The 17,305-nt window shown below is 41.1% G+C and overlaps 1 protein-coding gene across 2 annotated transcripts in view; it reads left to right on the forward strand.

Annotated features, from left to right (window-relative positions):
• nrg3b (neuregulin 3b) overlaps window positions 1-17,305 on the forward strand; it is a 200,234-nt gene that overhangs the window by 2,738 nt on the left and 180,191 nt on the right. The window lies entirely within an intron of this gene.

Consider the following 17,305-nt stretch of genomic DNA (forward strand, 5'->3'; position numbering starts at 1 on the left):
CCTAAGTTGCTGAGACTGATCAGTCATCACAGTCTTTGCAACGGCTCCTCCAGTGAAGGCCCTTTGCCTCCAATTCTGAGTGGTCGCTTCCGATGATACTGGGCTTAATGGTAGTGGGCTAATAATGGAACACTACTTATAATCACAGGAAAGAACTAGATTAAATATGACTCATGGTTTGAAAATGTAAATCATTGCTTTTATTAACCTCCTGGGAAGTGGATACTAGACAGATGAACATTAATTGTATTCATTAGCCCTAACTGATATCAGGGGATATCCACTGGGTTTTCACCCCTCTAGTCTTTATCTATCACTTATGCATTAATCCGATAAACATCTTACCTCCAGAAGGTTTTATTTCCTCTCTGGCAGGAACCGATTTTTGTCAGGAGCTTTGGGACGTGTTCAGTAATTGCGGGTGGCCGGTTTATTGTGGATTCAGATAACCAGTGAGTGTTAAGAGGGGTGAAAGGTGAGCTTTTGCATCCTGATTGGAGGACTCAGATGTACTGTAGTAACATCATATTTGACGAGAGGCTGAGGATGTGTTGGGTAAGAAGACGATTGTTGAGGAAGGGGGAGGAAACGGATGTATGGATGAGATTAAGGTTGATGAGTGGGAAGAAGGAAATGAAGAAAACAAGGACAAAAGAGGTGAGAGAGAAATAGCAAAGACAAGGGGAGAGAACAGCAGACTGAGCTAAGTGATGGCAGATGCAGGGAACTTGGTGATGGAAAGGCTGGAGGGGGAATAGGAAATTTCAAAGTGAGGGGGCTGCAGATTTTTGCATATTTAGCACTATGCAAAGACAGACGGCTTCCCTATTATTAATTTCACTCGGGTGTATGCAAGGTGCAGATTGGATGAAGATGTAACCATAGTGATACACTCATTCTGATGTTTTCCCCCTCTTAGGGTTCAGCAAACTAATATTGACTGGATGCTTTTTTTCCGTCCAACTATAGTTGCTTGCATTTTTCATATTTCTGTTTACCAACATGTTTTTTTATGTATTTTATCGATGCGTAAAATGCATTAATTCTTTCTTAACCCCTTCCTAACTTTCTTTCTTCCTCCCTCCCTTCTTAACGGTTCCTTCAGAACTGTTCGTTCCTTCCTAGCTTCCTTGTTAACTTTCTAGCTTCATAACTGCCTTTGTTCCTTCCCAATTGCTGTCCTTCCCTCCTTCCTACCTTCTTTCCTTCCATGCTTCCTAACTTCATGACTTACTACCTTATATTACTTTCTTCCTTTCTTGCTTCCTAACTTACTTCATTCCTTCCTTCTTTCCTTCCTACTGGTCTTCCTTTTTTTTTTTTTTTAAGACAATGAAGTACTTAAGAAAGCACCAGCACCTCTTCTGACTGCTTCCAAGCAATACACTCCATGTTACCTCAGGCGCTGCAACAATCAATTGTCTACATAATTGACAGTATTCTTAACAGTCAATCAAGATCACTGCTTTATATATCAAATTGAATTAGATTAAGAATCCAAACCAAAATGGTGGACCACCAACTACTTAGGTAGGCTAATTGATTGCTATCCTGCCGTCCATCTCTTTTCATTATACCACTTACTGTAGGCTATCCTCATTAGGGTTTCAAGTCAAATGGAGCCGATCCCAGGTAACTTGGGTCAAGGGGCGGGATACACCCCGGAATGGTCGCCAGGCAATCGCAGAGCACAAATGGAGAGACTTGTCTAATTGTATGAGGCAACAACACGTCATTTTGTGGGTAGTGGTTAAAAAAAAAGAAAAAAAGAAGAGGATTCATATGTATTGATTTCCTTCTACTCTCTCAAATGTATGCAAATAAGAGACAAATTTGACCTTAATGCAGCTTGACAGTAAATATGTCTTACACTTTACATGTAAGACTGGAAGGGACTTTGTGTGAGATCAGTGCACACGACAATTACCACTAAAGCCTTGAACAAACATTCTGTAGCTGCCTTTTGTGCAGTTTTCACTCATTGTTGCAAAGCCATCAAACCTTCCAGTCTGCAAACACTATTGACATCAGTCTGCTGGCCTTGTGACCCAACCGTGGCAAAACAAACCAGCCGGTTGCATTTGCGACATATAGTGGCAAGAATGACTGTATTGAAGCAGCATTGGCTTGTTTTGCAGGGCATGTCCGCCATGTCAGAGCAGCGGTGTATGATGCATTACCCATAATGATATTTTCCCCATTGGAGGCACCGCGGTTCAATATGTGCCACAAAGTGGGCGTGTTTGGAGTTAATCTCTTTAGCTGAGGGGTTACTCTCTAATGCCGTCGATGTGCATGGCCCAAGATGTTTTGCATGAATGATGATGACTAGTGAATAGTCGTTCTGTGAACAAATAGAGCTCAGCTGCAGGAATCAGGTTTAAGTTCTTTCAAATTTGTTTACTGATTTGACATTGACTTTAGGGCTGTCACTTAAGTAATCTTTTGACAATCGATTCTCCATCGATTTCTCATTCACCTTTACAATGTGCAATTTGAAACTATGTAATTAGTGTATTAGTTTTAGTACTGAAACATTTCCCCTTGGATAACCTTTGCAGTAAAGTATTTACGACAGTCATTTTTTTTCTATTCTATCCTTTCCAGATTCTAACTTCCTAATTTCTTTGATAAATCAGCTGCGTTTAAAGCGTGGTTGTATTAGTTCGCTGAAATATCTTGTAGTTATGTGGAATGCGCTGTTTAAAATGTAATAACACAACAGAATAAAAGCTTCTGCGCTGGTGATGAAACACTGTGCAAAGCACGGCTCCAGGTGTTTTTTGTTTTTTTTCCCCCTCCTATATCCGCAGCCAATTGATCTACTATATTGTTAGGTGTGGAATAATGCACTTAGGCTTGCATGTGCGACACGGCTTATTATCAGATTTTGCCAAACCAACTGTAAAAGCTCTAAATAAATGACAGTCCAATAGTGATGTCATTTTCCACCACTTATTCTGCGATAATCTCCTCCGTTACTTTTGCTTTTTATGTTTCCCGTTCTTGCTGTCATGAGCGTATGGCAAAACTGGCACACTTGTGAACATAGACTAGCATGGGAATGTGCGAGTGTGTGTACAAATACTCCATCATCTGTTTCTTTTTTTGTGTCTGCGATTGAGCTTATTACATGCCACACATTCAAGTCTCTTGTTGCCACCCTTATTGGCTCTGAGGCGGGAAAAAGTAGGAGCCTGAAGCTCTGCTCGGTGAACGCGAGTCAGGAGAAAGAATCGGGGGAGGAGGCGGGTTGGCCCGATGCCCACATTGCTCTAATCACTGACTATGATGCCACACGGCATCCTCGTGTTTGTTGACGTTGCCCTTTAATCAGGTCCGTAGATGCTTCCTCAAGTCAGACATAATCTTCAAAGCCAAGTCCTCTATTGGCTTGAAACTTGGGTTTGGAATAGTTAAACCATATTCTGGCGTGCCTACAAAGTGACTACAATTATTCATATTTTGTTAAGCAAAAGGTTTATTTAGATTAGAGGTGTGAATATAAAAGACACTGGCAATTATCCACCCAATAATTTTAGTGGCCATGTTGTGTAGAAACTAAAAAATTGTTCTGCTGCTCACAATTCACTTAATCCGAACATTTAACTGCGGTATGAATGATTTGTTGCTTAACTGTAGGAAGGTATTAGTCATTTTGATGCCATTCTTAAAGGGGTTGGTGGACTATCCAGAGGTTGTGGCGCAGAAAAATCGTTTGCAGAAACATCATTCCACATAAAGACTTTGATCAGCTTCATAAGCACAGTGTTGGCCTCCGTAAGCCATTTGCCCCCGCAAATTCCGCTCTGTCCTGAAAATGACATCAAGCAGGCAGCGTTCCGACTGGCGCTGATTGGATCGGGCGCCCTAACAATAAGCCGATGCCAGAGTGAGCCAGCGATCTGAATAGGTAACAAAATTATATTTGAGTCAGACTGAGCGGCTCAAATCATGTCGCCATCAGAAGTCAAACGTCAGCCGGTTATTGGGCCTCTGCAGTGGCCCGGATTGGAATAAAAGAATGATGAGCGCGACACAGGCACCAGGTTGCTGTAAAAAAAGAACACAAGCCAGACACGCAAGCCCTCGATTTTTTCATTTTTTTGTGTCCCTGACTATACATAAATCCTCGCGCAAAGTCCTGGAACCAGTGGAGCGTGTAAGGGGGATTAAAAACAAAGATAGAAATCCAGTTTGCCGCTCATCTCTCTTTCTCTCTCTCACTGTCCCAGGAGGTCAGGCTCAGATTTGCCAGGGTGCCTCTTAGGTCCTGTAACAATACCCCCCCCAACCCTGCCTTCATCCCACTGGGACAGTTTGCTGGGATGCTTCTTCGCTCCTGTGCGCTCTTGAATGTATCCCTGTAGTTCAGAGGAAGGTACTTTGGCACTACTTTTTATTGCATCGGGCTTAGGTTCTAAGGAACTTTAAGCCCTGCCTTCACTTCCTTCTATTAGATCGAGAGCTGCTGCCTTTGTAGTTACAAAGTGATCTTCTAAGCCTCCAAAAGTGTAGCTCAAGCTGCTCACTTGAAAGTTGAAGCTTGATTATCTAATAGGGGATTATATCAGTATCAGCAAAGTGTAAATATGTTCAGACAATGCAACAGGAATTACTCATACCCTCGCACAGCTTGGAGGCGGCGCTGCAAAAGAAACAATGCCTTTGGACTTGCTACGCAGTGCTGTTAATTCTTTTGACACTGCGTGCCAACTGGAGCTCTTTGGCTTCCCAATTATCAACATGTTTAAAAAAGAAATCCTCACAATATTTGCACAACATCACATGCTTAAAATATGCGCGCATACATCCATCCGCCTCTTGCAAATTAATGAATATGGCGCAACAGTCCGCTCTGTTGGCCTTGGACACTTGACACTGATGGGCACCAATTACAAAGCAGAATACATCAGTGTATTCAGCGGGGCAAGCCTGCAGACAAATTATCCCGGACTGACAGGCCGAGCGAATATGTGGAATTTTGTGGAAATTGATCCCAGTGCCCTTTCCGTTGCAAGTGCCGAGCACGGCCCACTGACTCTCAGCGAATCAATAAAGTAGAAAGAAGAGGGCGGGAGGCGGCAGGCCCCGGAGTAATGAGAGCTGAGCTTAAAGAGACAAACAAGATTGTGTTTTGGAATGCAGAGAAGGTCTGAAAATGAAGTTAATGGGGGTAGTGGACTGTCAAAACAATGACAGCAATAAAGATCCAGCTGTAAAGTAAAGAAGTATAAAGATATTACGGCTTTTCTCAGACCAATGGTCTACCGGCTCTGTTATTATCCCTTTCTTTTTATTCTGATTGCCCTTCAGGTATCACAAGGTTCACTTCTATTCTGCTTCCAGTGTCAGCGTGATGTATCTGACAAATAACTGAATGAGCCGGATATGTAAATCAGGTTGTCAGCGTATTATAGTCTTGGACTACCCGTTCAGTGGGAGAGAACACTGTGTTTTGTAAGGAACTGTTCATCTGCTATCACAATGGGGAGGTTTCAGTCGGAGGACTGTGTGACCTTCATCTCTGAGCCCTGAGGAAGTAGGTGTCAGTGAGGTGACTTTTCAAATAACTGGCTCGACTCGTGGCTGAGAATCCCGATGGCGTGATCGAACTGGGGCCGGTGTGGAGTTTTTTTTTTTTTCAGGGTGGCGGTAGAATCTTGGCATGGTGCTGAAGAGAACTGACCGTGAAGAAAAATGTGGTTGGTCTTCGTTTGCGGTTTACGAGGGCTCGCATTGATCAGTCTGTAAAACCATAGCTTTATGGACCGTGCTTTGTGTGATGGGGTGAAAAACCAAACAGTTGGAAGCTTTGTCCAAACTGCCTTGGTTAGATGAGGACTCAAGATTACTAAGGGGTTCAGTATGGACCATGAGGCATGAAATGAGGATTCCTTGTAGGATTATGGGCTACCTTGGTGGCAATGTGATCTGACCTTGACATCTGAATGGAAAACCTGATTGGAACAGTGGATTTGGGGGTGAGGGGGGGAGATCATGTCCTGAAAGGGAATGGAGATACATTGATATGCATAACAAATGAAGTCATTGTAAGCCAATCTCCAAACAGCTATCAGCGCGAGAGCATTCTGTCTGCATCCTCAACCACGCTGGAGGCAATGGATGACTTGATAACATACGGAGGTGGAGGGTACTTTATTTCTGTACAAGCACTGCTTCAGTGGCGTATGTGCATGCCTCACCTTATGTAGATATGTGTATTTTTGTAGTCGCTATATTTAGGGATGGGAACTGAAAAGGTTTTTTGGGAGAACTGATTCCAAGGAATCGTTTGTTGTAACAAGTTGAATGCAAAAGGCACACTATAAATATTCGCAAATGTTAGCAAAAATGTCATATATTAGTTGAAACCTTTTGAGACTCTCCTCCAATTGAAAATGACCACAGATGTTGTTTTCACATGACTCAAATTACGACCAGTCGTTAACATTTTGGATTCACTGACCCTTAATCGAAAAATGACAAACTGACCGAAACCCAAAAACTAACCTCAGCCATCCAGAGATTGTCTCTCTGCTGGGTATGTGCCAACCATTGCGGGAGCTGTCATGGAATACTCTCTGAGTGGTCATATTTTCGTGGTGCGACCTACAAGTATGTGATCGTTTCAATTGGAAGACTTGTTGGCGAAAAAAGTCCAAGTACCGATAAGGAATTGGCTCCGTCGGGAGTATGTAACTGGAATCACTAAATTCTTTTCCTTCAGTAATTTGAAATCAAGCAATGTTTTGAGGCCTTTATTGACAACAATGCACAAATACTGATGATGATTATGAAGAGTATCTCTTCACATAAAAGTCAAGGCTAAGTACAAAAGTTCTGGTAACAGTCTTTGCTTATCCATGAACGGAAAAGTATTCCCTTAACGGATAAACACGAGCACAGGCTGCTTCCAGTATACATCCTGTGGGCGGTTCGATAATCTGCCGTGGTCGCATCCGACACTGCAGCACTTGACTGGCAATTCACCAAGTTCTCCCGTACAAATGAGAAACTTGATCTCTTGTTGTGTACCGATACCTTTTGCAGTTGAATTGGCTGACCTTAACCTTAGCAATGACCCTGATATTAACCTTAGCAACTAAAGTATTCACTGTACGCTCGGTGGTCCTACCACTAGAATTGGTCCCCTGCTTTGCCTCTCTCTATTTCTTCACTTTTATCCTACAGAGTAAATATAACTCAAATGCTCAAGTGTTGGTGTAAGTACACAGTGCGGCTACAAATCACAGTGCGTCGTGCAGACAAACGGTCCTACTGGGAAGTGACAAAAGCACGCTGGGATTTGGCGAGGAGTCGTGTGACGTACACGGCCATGGTGGTCACGCTGGAGGTTTAAATATTAATGTACAGAAAGGGAACCGTGGAATGTGTACTACAGGAAGCATGAATAATTGATGGCGCGTCCCATTTGTAAAGCGCAGGAGATGTCCCATGCACGGGGGCCCTAATGGCTAGAACACGCTTGTAGGATGTTAGGGTACATGGTCGGCTAAAATTTCAGATATCACTTTAAGATTTTTTTTTCTCCTCAACTATCCCAACAGTGTTTTCAGCAAAAAACTGTGTGTACCTAAGGAAGTCAAGAAACTGAGTTGATCTATTGATTGGCACGGTTTCCTCACCTTAAGACAGTTCTGTGATCTCCGTGTGGGATTGAAATGTTCTACACCAATTCAAATATTTGATATCCGATACGATCATTCCGTATATCACAACACATGAGATATGGTGAATTAAATAATCACTCCCATGACGCCACTATGAGTGTTGGCTACGTCATGCTGTTTTTGATGCACACTTTCATTCAATGCTTTTTAGGAACCGTTGCCTCCGTATTTGCCTGCTTGTTAAGCACAAATCCTCTCTCAATAATTCAGTTACTCGTGAAATTGTTAACTTATTCATTCGTGTGCACAGACGGAATCGGCCACTGGCTTGTATCACAGGGGTAGCGCGCCGAAATGAAGTAGTGCACACGGCTGTGGCGGGCGCGCAGAGAATTACACACCATTAAATATGATCTGAGACTGTTAGAGCCCCCATATTAAATCAGGGGCCCAGTGGGGTGAGTTGCTTGTGTTATCAGCTTGTAATAACACAGGGGAGGAAAATGGGGAGAGGGCTGAGGGGATGTGGGGGAGTGGGGGCATTTGTCTATTGGGGTATTGTGCAAAAAAATCTCTTCCTTTTTCATTTTGGTGTGGGGTCCCGTAATAATAATTTAATAAATAAAATTACATATATAATTAACATGTCAACCCCATTTTACTTATTTTAGAAATTGAATTAAAATGATTTTTTTTGGTGAAATTATTGAAATTGATAATACTACTACTACTACTTCTTCTTACTGCTTTTTACTACTCTTCTTAATACTACTACACAAAAGAAGAATGTGCATACGGACACCATTGTTTCACTTCACACAAAGGCTGGAACCTCAAAACTCAGACCTGTAAGTCAAACGTGCTAGCTGGCCACAAATAGAGCCTCTCTTTACGTCAACCTTACGGAAAGTCATTGACGTCAGAGCGTCTCGCAGAGGAATGGTGCAGCATGTGGAACGCAATTGGTGGCTCGTCCGGGTTCGCACGTAGCATCTGGGTACATGACGAGCCTGCGGGGGGAACGTGTGGATTGCGGAGGCTGCCGACGCCGCCGTCTGATTGATTCACCGCAATGTGCCGCCTGCTGCCACCTCTGCTAACGGGAAGTGTGCCATTGTGCCCTGGCGAAGATGTGGAAATGAAGGTCACTTTTCGTGCTACATGCCACTATACTTAGTAGTTTGCCCCTTTTGATTGATGTTTCTTACAACCGTCGCCCTCTATTTTAAGAGCTGCTCTTATATAGTAGTATCTATCCCCCATGCTCTGAACACACATTTAAAGTGGTTGTGGGGGTGGGAGGGTCTTGGAGGTTTAGAATACCAAGTATTATTTGCCAGCTATTTCTTCTTGCTTTCAAAGTGCGGCAAATCAGAGGAAAAATGTGATTCTAGTTGTTTGACACTCCGAGTAAAAGCTACTGTCAAACTGACAACAAAACCAAAGAGAATAGTTACCTAGCTAGCTAGCTAGCTAGCTTAATGCTAACATACAATAGGAAACACCATAGACAGGCTAACAGCTATTAGCTCCAATGTTACCCCGCTATTAGATTCTGACGACGTGAAAACCATGAGCAACTGTAACAACTCTTTAGGAGTCTTAAATCTTGTCGCAACTGTAACTTGTAGTTTTAATCGTGTACATTTATGGGAAAGTAATCCTTGCGTATAGGTAAGTGAGCCACTGTAAAAACACAAGCTAGCGTCAGCAGCTAAAGTTAGCGGTCCACGCCACTGCTAATAGAAATTCTCTTGATACCTTTGTGATTTATTTTTATTGTAGTGACTTTTTCCGACGTAAAGTTCAAGCTAACCTTTGATGAACATTAAAGCGAGGAACGGGAGCGAAGGGGTCCTTTTCGTGATACTTTCTCGGAGCGGCTTGCGCACAGCTTGCCTCGTGGCGGTAATCCACGCATGGTAAAAACCTGATCCACCGGGATAATGTCAACTCTCTCCCCAAGATAACAAGACAAAAGCCCTTTTCTGTCGCGCTCACTCCACACACACAGGGTCTTTCATATTCGTCTCTAATCTGCCATCTTACATGACACGCCGTCCAGTGGATTTGTTGCTGGAGATCGCTGATTAACATAAACGCACAAATGTTATCGGAAAAGATGGCGGACGGAAATGGCATTTCATTTCAAGCCGCTCCTCTGTTTGATGAAATATTTGGTTGGGAAATATACATTACAGAGAAAAGCCTGGAGGCGAAGTGTAGGAGGAAGACATATAACATCCCGTTTCCAGTGTAGAGGCTACGTTTTATGGTAGTGTTATTTTATAATGTAATATGATATTTGATGATGGAGAGAGTGAGGGGGCATCCTGGCTGAGGAGCCGCAGTTATTTTTGTCTGTTCTATATAGAAAGAAAATGACTTGCTGGACAAGAGCCATCTCACAGTGATTTAGGAGGATTTTGTGCAAAAAAAATGCAATTTTTCAAACACTTTTGTTTACAGTTCAACTTTGGCTTGAAACCATTAAAGTTGTTTAAACAATCCCAGACTAATAGCCGGCACAGAAAATTACAGTGTCCTCTGATTTAATCGTACCTAGCGTTTTTATGACTCACGCCGCTCCCGCTTCTATGATTACCCGTTGCGAGTTGATTGAACAGGCGTGGGGGTCGTGTTACGGCGCGCAGCCAGCTGTGCCGCCACTTAGTTAAATATAAAACAACGGCAGTCAGTCAAGTTTGTATGAAAACACCTGAGCCGGTGTTCAAAGTCTTACACTTCCTGGATCAAAAGATTGGGTTTGTGCTTGAAAGTGGCTTAAACCAAACTGTCAGATCATCTTCCTGATATGTAGATGTGGCAAAAGTACTCGAATAGAACGACTTTAAAGAGGATTTTTGCACGCCAGAAGCTGGCCGTTTTAAATCCAGCACAAGCCAATACGAATGTGAATGTGTCGTAGAGTCGACATCAGAAAAGTTAAATAAAGACCTAAATGTGAAAAATCTTGCTTTGACGAATCTGTTGTCATCCTATTTTAATTAAAACAATTACAACAAGTAAGTAAGCTTTATTTGTAAAATGCGTCGTCGTGGGTGTGAACACTATTCTCTGCCAATTGAAGTGGTTCATCTCTTAATGATTAGATAGATGACTTGAGCTAGGCCGTTGTGTCGCTGTTATTTGTCCTTGCTTGGCGCCCAGCTGTTTGTCCTTGCTCGGCGCATTCCTATCTGTCTGCATTCTGACATGCGTATCTAGTACAAACCAGTTCAGGCCATCAGGTCACACATTCTCACATGGGGAGGCCATGTGGGCGGACGGCCTAGACAGTATAAATGCAGGGACGATTTTTAATAGATCAGTTCTTCTTCCGCATACTAATAGAGAAGAGGGCTCCGCAGCTGTGTCCTCGATCTTTCTGGCATCCAGTAAATATTTCAACTGAGAACATGCAGTCTTCTGGTCACTACTGTTAGCATAATATCGTGAGCATGAAGATACAAGAACCAGTGGAAGTTCCCACCCAGAACTTTACATCTCATTCCAAAATAACTTCCATGTGTATCTACTATCCCTATTTTTTTTTCCTACTCTACCCCCCTCACAGTACAGTAAAAAAGCATTTACACCACTGATGAGCAGGGGAGAGCATCCCTCATATTCGCAACGGTGAATTTTATATCCAAAGTTCTTCCTACCAGAGAAATCTTCCTGTCAGTCTCCCGACCATCAGATGCGTAGCGCATTGAATCATTGATAGGACATCCCAAACAACAGCCATTAAACCCCCGTCACAGGCAGCGTGCGAGGAAATACAACCAGGATGAATCTCCGACGATCTGTTGTATTGTAAACAAAACAACGTTGCCCGCTGGTTGATTTTGAAGGGCTTTGTAGTCATCCATCAAGCGGTATAGTTCACTTCGCCGCAGTGCAGTCGATGCAGATAACGCTAGCTGGTGCGTCGGCTACGTAAACATTGTGAACATTGTGCTGCCGAATGTGAGCTGCTTTGAAATTTGTCATAACAGAAAAAAAAACAAAAAACAAAACCGAAACAAACACTGAATGAATTAAATTTGTAAGTCATGGTTCAATTAAAAACAATTAAGCTGTAAAAACATGCTAAGCTATGATGAAAACATGCCAAAGAAAAGGACTGTAAGAATCCGTTATTTGGGTAAGATTCAAAACAGCGCCCCCTGTTAACCAGGAGTGTGAAATTCAAAAGTCTCTCTGTTCCTTAAAAGTTTCAAGCTTGCGATTTACGGAAAACTTGGCACACTTAATGCTCGCCATTAACATTTTGTGAGCGTATGACCGTCACTCTTCTTCCAGAGGCCCACCGCAATGTGTCCCCCCCGGTTATGTATCTCTCCTCGCCGAGCAAAATGGCAATAGCAAAGCCTATCATGTATTTTTCACGCCGTCTATTAATGGAAGGGAATGAGGGGCTTAGCGTATGCGGGGGAAAAAAAAAGAGCCGTAGGAGGCACTAATGTGCACTCCTTGCACCGTCATCAAGTCTCCACTTTGATCCCAGCTGGAGTCGGGGATGCTCGAGGATATGATGGAATATTTTATGGCGGTTTGCGAGAAAGCCACGGTGAGGGCCGCTTGTCACTGTGCCTCCAAAACCTCAACTCGTCGAGTGTTTAGTACAAAAAAAAGAGAGAGAGAGAGGGGGAGAGAGAGAGAAAAAGACATTTCACTTCAAAAGTATTGTGAGGGTGTGGCCAATTTCTGCCACATTTTCTGTTTGTGGGCAATGTGTGCTTTGCTTTTGGGCGTTTTGTAGGGGGAAGGTGTGTGTATGTATTTATGTATATATATATGTATGTATATATATATATGTGTATATATATATATATATATATATATATATATATATATATATATATATATATATATATATATATATATATATATATATATATATATATATATATATCAGGTGTCAGGTGATTCAAATTTGAATCGTAATCTCGTGATTTCAAAATGTTGACTCAGGATTAATCGCATTAATCTGTTATAAATGTACAATAAAACATTTTAAGTTGTCATCCTCTTGTTAACATAAAAGTGAACATTTTTTTAAACTAATCGAAATATGGTTGTATCTTTTAGTCATTGATACAGTAATTTCATAATAATTCATAAAATTAAAAAGACGTGTAGTGTAAAAAAAACAAGTGTAATATTGATTTGTGTTGGTCATATTTCTGCCACTAGATGGCATAATTGCATTTGTAAGACGGTTACAGCTCAGTGCGTAAGTAACGTGAAATTCTGCACATTTTTAGAATTATAAAATACAACTTAACCCCAGTCTCCACAAATATATATATTATAAAAATTATTATTAAAATTAAATTTATTATTTTTTATATTTTTTATATAATTGAAGTCAATGTAACTGTATTCGAAATGGCTAAACTGTTAGAGATTGAGGGCATCCATTTGTTGTGCTGCCACACTAGCACCCTTGAGTCCGTTTTAATGGAACTCCAATCCGTTTGTCCTCTTACTATGTCTGTGTGTGGCCGGAGGGGGGCTGGGTGGTCCAAATGACCGCCAGAAAGCGTCTGTGGCTTTAAGGAGAATAATGAAGATTAAACCGAGATCCAGCGGCGGGGAGATTGAAGAGTCAGCGGGATCAACGTATAGAGGCAATTCAAGATGGATCCCGCGGATGCAGAAATCGAGTTTAAATCGGATAAAATCCCCCCCCCCCCCAAAAGTCCCGAAACCGCGGCATCCCCCCCGTGCTTTTTTTTTTTGTTGGGGCAAAGCCGCCACATTTAATGTTGATGTTGTGTGCAAACATCGGCACATTTGCCAGTAAGAGCATTTACTTTCCATTCGCATTCGCCCGCTGATGCTTAAACTGTTTGGAATAACAAGAAAATAAATCTTGGCTTTAGGTCACATCCAGGCCATGACCATCGAACGCAAGCCCGGAGAGCAGGGAAGCTCTTGTTCTTTGCTAATCCACGACAGCTGGTATCTGCGTGCGCGATGGATATCACGCGTGCACACGTGTGTCGCGTGTGCGTGAATGAGACAGGCAAGAAGTTATGTGGGGGGTCAGATGTGTCCAGCTGTGTGAGTCTGTTGGCCCAGATAAAATCGATAGATGGGTGCCACCGCATTCGTGGGGTGCCAAGCGCTAAATTTAGAGCAGGTGGTTCACTATGGGGGACCAAAACTGCCAAAATTCAAAATAAATAAATGACTAAATCAATAAATGACTAAAAGTGAAAATAAAAATGAATATAAGAAAATATAATTTGAAAATTATATATTAAAAAATAAATATACATGGAAATAAATCCGTTTTTATTTTCACTTTTAGTAATTTATTTATCTATTTATTTAGTCATTTATTTATCTATTTTTATGAATATATGGCTGAGTATTGTAGAGGTCTAGTATGACAGGCAGTTTGCAACGGTGGAGTCTAACCCAAGACACGCTTAGGACCGCCCCCTCATTTGACTAACATTTCGACTTGGCACTACAGCCCAAAACTGCCAAAATTCAAAATAAATAAATGACTAAAAAAAAAAAACTAAATAAATAAATGACTAGATAAATAGATAAATAAATGACTAAATAAATAGATAAATGACTAAATAAATTACTAAAAGTGAAAAAAAAAACGGTTTTATTTCCATTTATATTTATTTTTTTGGATGTAATTTTCGAATTTTCTTTTTTTTTTTTTTTATATTTTTATTTTCACTTTTCATCATTTATTTATTTATTTATTTAGTCATTTATTTATTTTGAATTTTGCCAGTTTTGGTCCTCCATACTACACCGCTACAATATTCATTAGCCATATATTCATAAAATGTTATTGTCATACTCATTTTGGAATTTAAATTGAAAGCAAGTCACATAGGTACATTATTCATGTGCTCGCCTAAGAACTCTGAGCCTTAATGTAAATGTGCAGCGGATGATTTACTTCTAGTGGCAGCAAGTGCTGAGTCGGCAGGAAAAGCAAAGTGGCGGCCTTTGTGGGAGAAGTGGAGATCAGACTTAAGTCAAGACTTGTGAGAGGTCACTCCTGCTTTTTTACTTTCACCAAGTGCTTCGGTTTTCATCAAGGGTTTGCCCATGAGTGGGATGCTAGGCTAGCAAAAATTCTCCATAAGAGACTTATTTTTATTTCATAGGCTCACCATGTCCTGAAGGTCGAAAAATTGGCTTCTTAGACTCATTTGGAAGGGACACCCCGCGGAGGAAACCCATTCTGGCCGTTCGCATCCTTGATCTTGTTCTTTAGGTCACGGCCCACAGCTCAGCTTGTGACTGATGCATCGCTGCTATCTGCCTGCAGTTTCACTGATTTTGCTCCTTATTCATAAGGCCTGACTGATTGATGGATACATATTAGCTTTCAAAATCTTTTTTTTTTTTTTAATACAAATGAACGGATTACATCATGAGATGACGATAATGCCATTCAAACACTCCCCTCCCAAAATATTGGCCGATTTTTGACAATTTTGTTGTTGCAATGTTAAAGGAAATCTTGTAAAACAGTCAAATGTTCTACCTATTTCAAATCCTTAATGTTGTATGAACGAACCAAAAAAAGACAAAATTCAGACGATTTATCGGTTTTGTAAATTTTATTGCGCCAAATAACATAATCAGTGTCAGTCGCTAAAAATCCTATTAGGGATGGGCGAATACCAATATTTTTAAGGTATTGGGTGGTTCTGTAGGCTGCCGATACCATCTGTCAATACTTAAAAAAAAAAAAGTTCTATAGTTCTGAGCACTATACTGCATCATCTGCATCAAAAAGGCGTTTTTTTTTTTTTTTTTTTGTCATTGTGTTAAATGAAATCAAAAGGTAAAGGTATCAGGACACACAATGAACTTGCTTATTTTTAGGGATGTAACGATCAGGGCAATATCATGATGTAAAAACTGCCATGATATCGTCGTCGTCATGTTCACAATATTTAAACGGAACACATCTGTTAAAATCGTTGATTTCCATTTGTGCAGATCTAGCACCCTCTAGTGGCTAGTTTGAGTGCAATTAAATTTTCATTAGGGATGTTTTGGCCTTCTATGTTGAAAATCTATGCTAATTGTCACATGAAGGGGTACCTAATTTGCTTGTGAAGCAATCAATGTGTGCTTGCATTAGCAAGTGCTTCAATATTATTAGAGATTGTAGGTGGTTTATATGCATTGCTGTTTTTTTTAAAATATTGTGATCTTTTTTAAGTACCCCCCCCCCCACAATATTGTAATAATTATTGTATCATGATCTTCATATCGTGATATTGTATCATGTTTATATATCGTTACATCCCTACTTAATTTACCACATGAAAAAATTAATTATTCTGTCATTTGACAATGAAAATGTTATTTCTTTGTTAAATATCACAATAATATCGATATCGCGATATTCAACAACTACATCGCATGCTTTTACAACATCGTGCAGCCCTAATACATATATATGAGCCTGATATGTGCCAATGGTGACTATTTAACAGGCAGCCTAGCAAGTGAGAGCGGGTGGGCCTGCTCGCACACTGGAGAGCCATTCTCTCGTCTAATCTTCTTAGTGTGGATTTACTTGCCAGTAGACATGCCGCAGACCTGTACATGCTGTAATATATGATACAGTAAATCTTTCGTCTCGGAGTCAGCCCCCAATCCCGAACCTGACGCCGGATCAGATCATGTGATCACAACGGATTCCATCCTGTAAGATAAGGTCTCTTTCGGCTTGCCAGGAAAGGGGTGGAGGGGCGGGACGCAACCCGAGAGGGGGGTCGCGTCTCATTCAAGGTGACTCCGAGCCTGAAGCGGGCAGGTGCAAGGTCAGGAGCTTTTAAAGCAGCGGGGGAGGACGACAGACAGACGGACGGACGGACTACTTTGGTACGCTCCTTTTTTGCCGTGGCTGATCCGCCACTCGCTGTCACAAAGAGTGCGGCGGGAAGCTTTTGGGATGGGGAAATCTTCCCCTTCAGCAGAACACATTCATGCTTGAAGCCGGAGAGATGAGAGAGGGCCACTTCTGTGAGCCACAGCGAGAGAGAGAGAGAGAGAGAGAGAGAGAGCAGTAATACATTTTCATGTGAAATATTAAAGCCCCCTGCATTAATCTGTCTTGCCGCTCCCTGGGGTGCTGGTGACGCTTCCGTCCTAGCGTCCCCTCCTGGAAAAGGACACACTCACCGCCATGTTTGTTTTTAGAATGGCCCTTAAAGTGGTGAGAGTTGTTCATTTTAAAAACAGATTTTATCATCTATATAAAAAATATATAACCGCTTTTGGTGGTTGACCAACTGTTTTAGTATGTAACCATGTTTGGTTACAAGAAAGCTTTAAAAGTGAATGTGAACAAAATTGTTGGGAACATATAAAAAAAAAAAAGTCATTGAAATCACTTAGAACTTATAAAAGTAACAATAAATAAAAATTTATTGAAAATTAAACTTTTTTTTAATTGTTAAACAGAATGATTAAAAAAAAACAATGAAACAGTTTTGAATTAAATTAAAAAAAAAAAAAAAACGGATCAATTTTAATAAAAAAAAAATGCCTTTACATTATTCTACGGATGTTCAATACCACTTTTTTTTTTCATACCGATACCAGTATAAGTAATCTTGAGTACTCACAGACACCGATACCAAGAAACTGATACCATTAGT

The sequence above is a fragment of the Festucalex cinctus genome, chromosome 17, assembly GCF_051991245.1.
Source record: "Festucalex cinctus isolate MCC-2025b chromosome 17, RoL_Fcin_1.0, whole genome shotgun sequence".
Classification (NCBI taxonomy): Eukaryota; Metazoa; Chordata; class Actinopteri; order Syngnathiformes; family Syngnathidae; genus Festucalex; species Festucalex cinctus.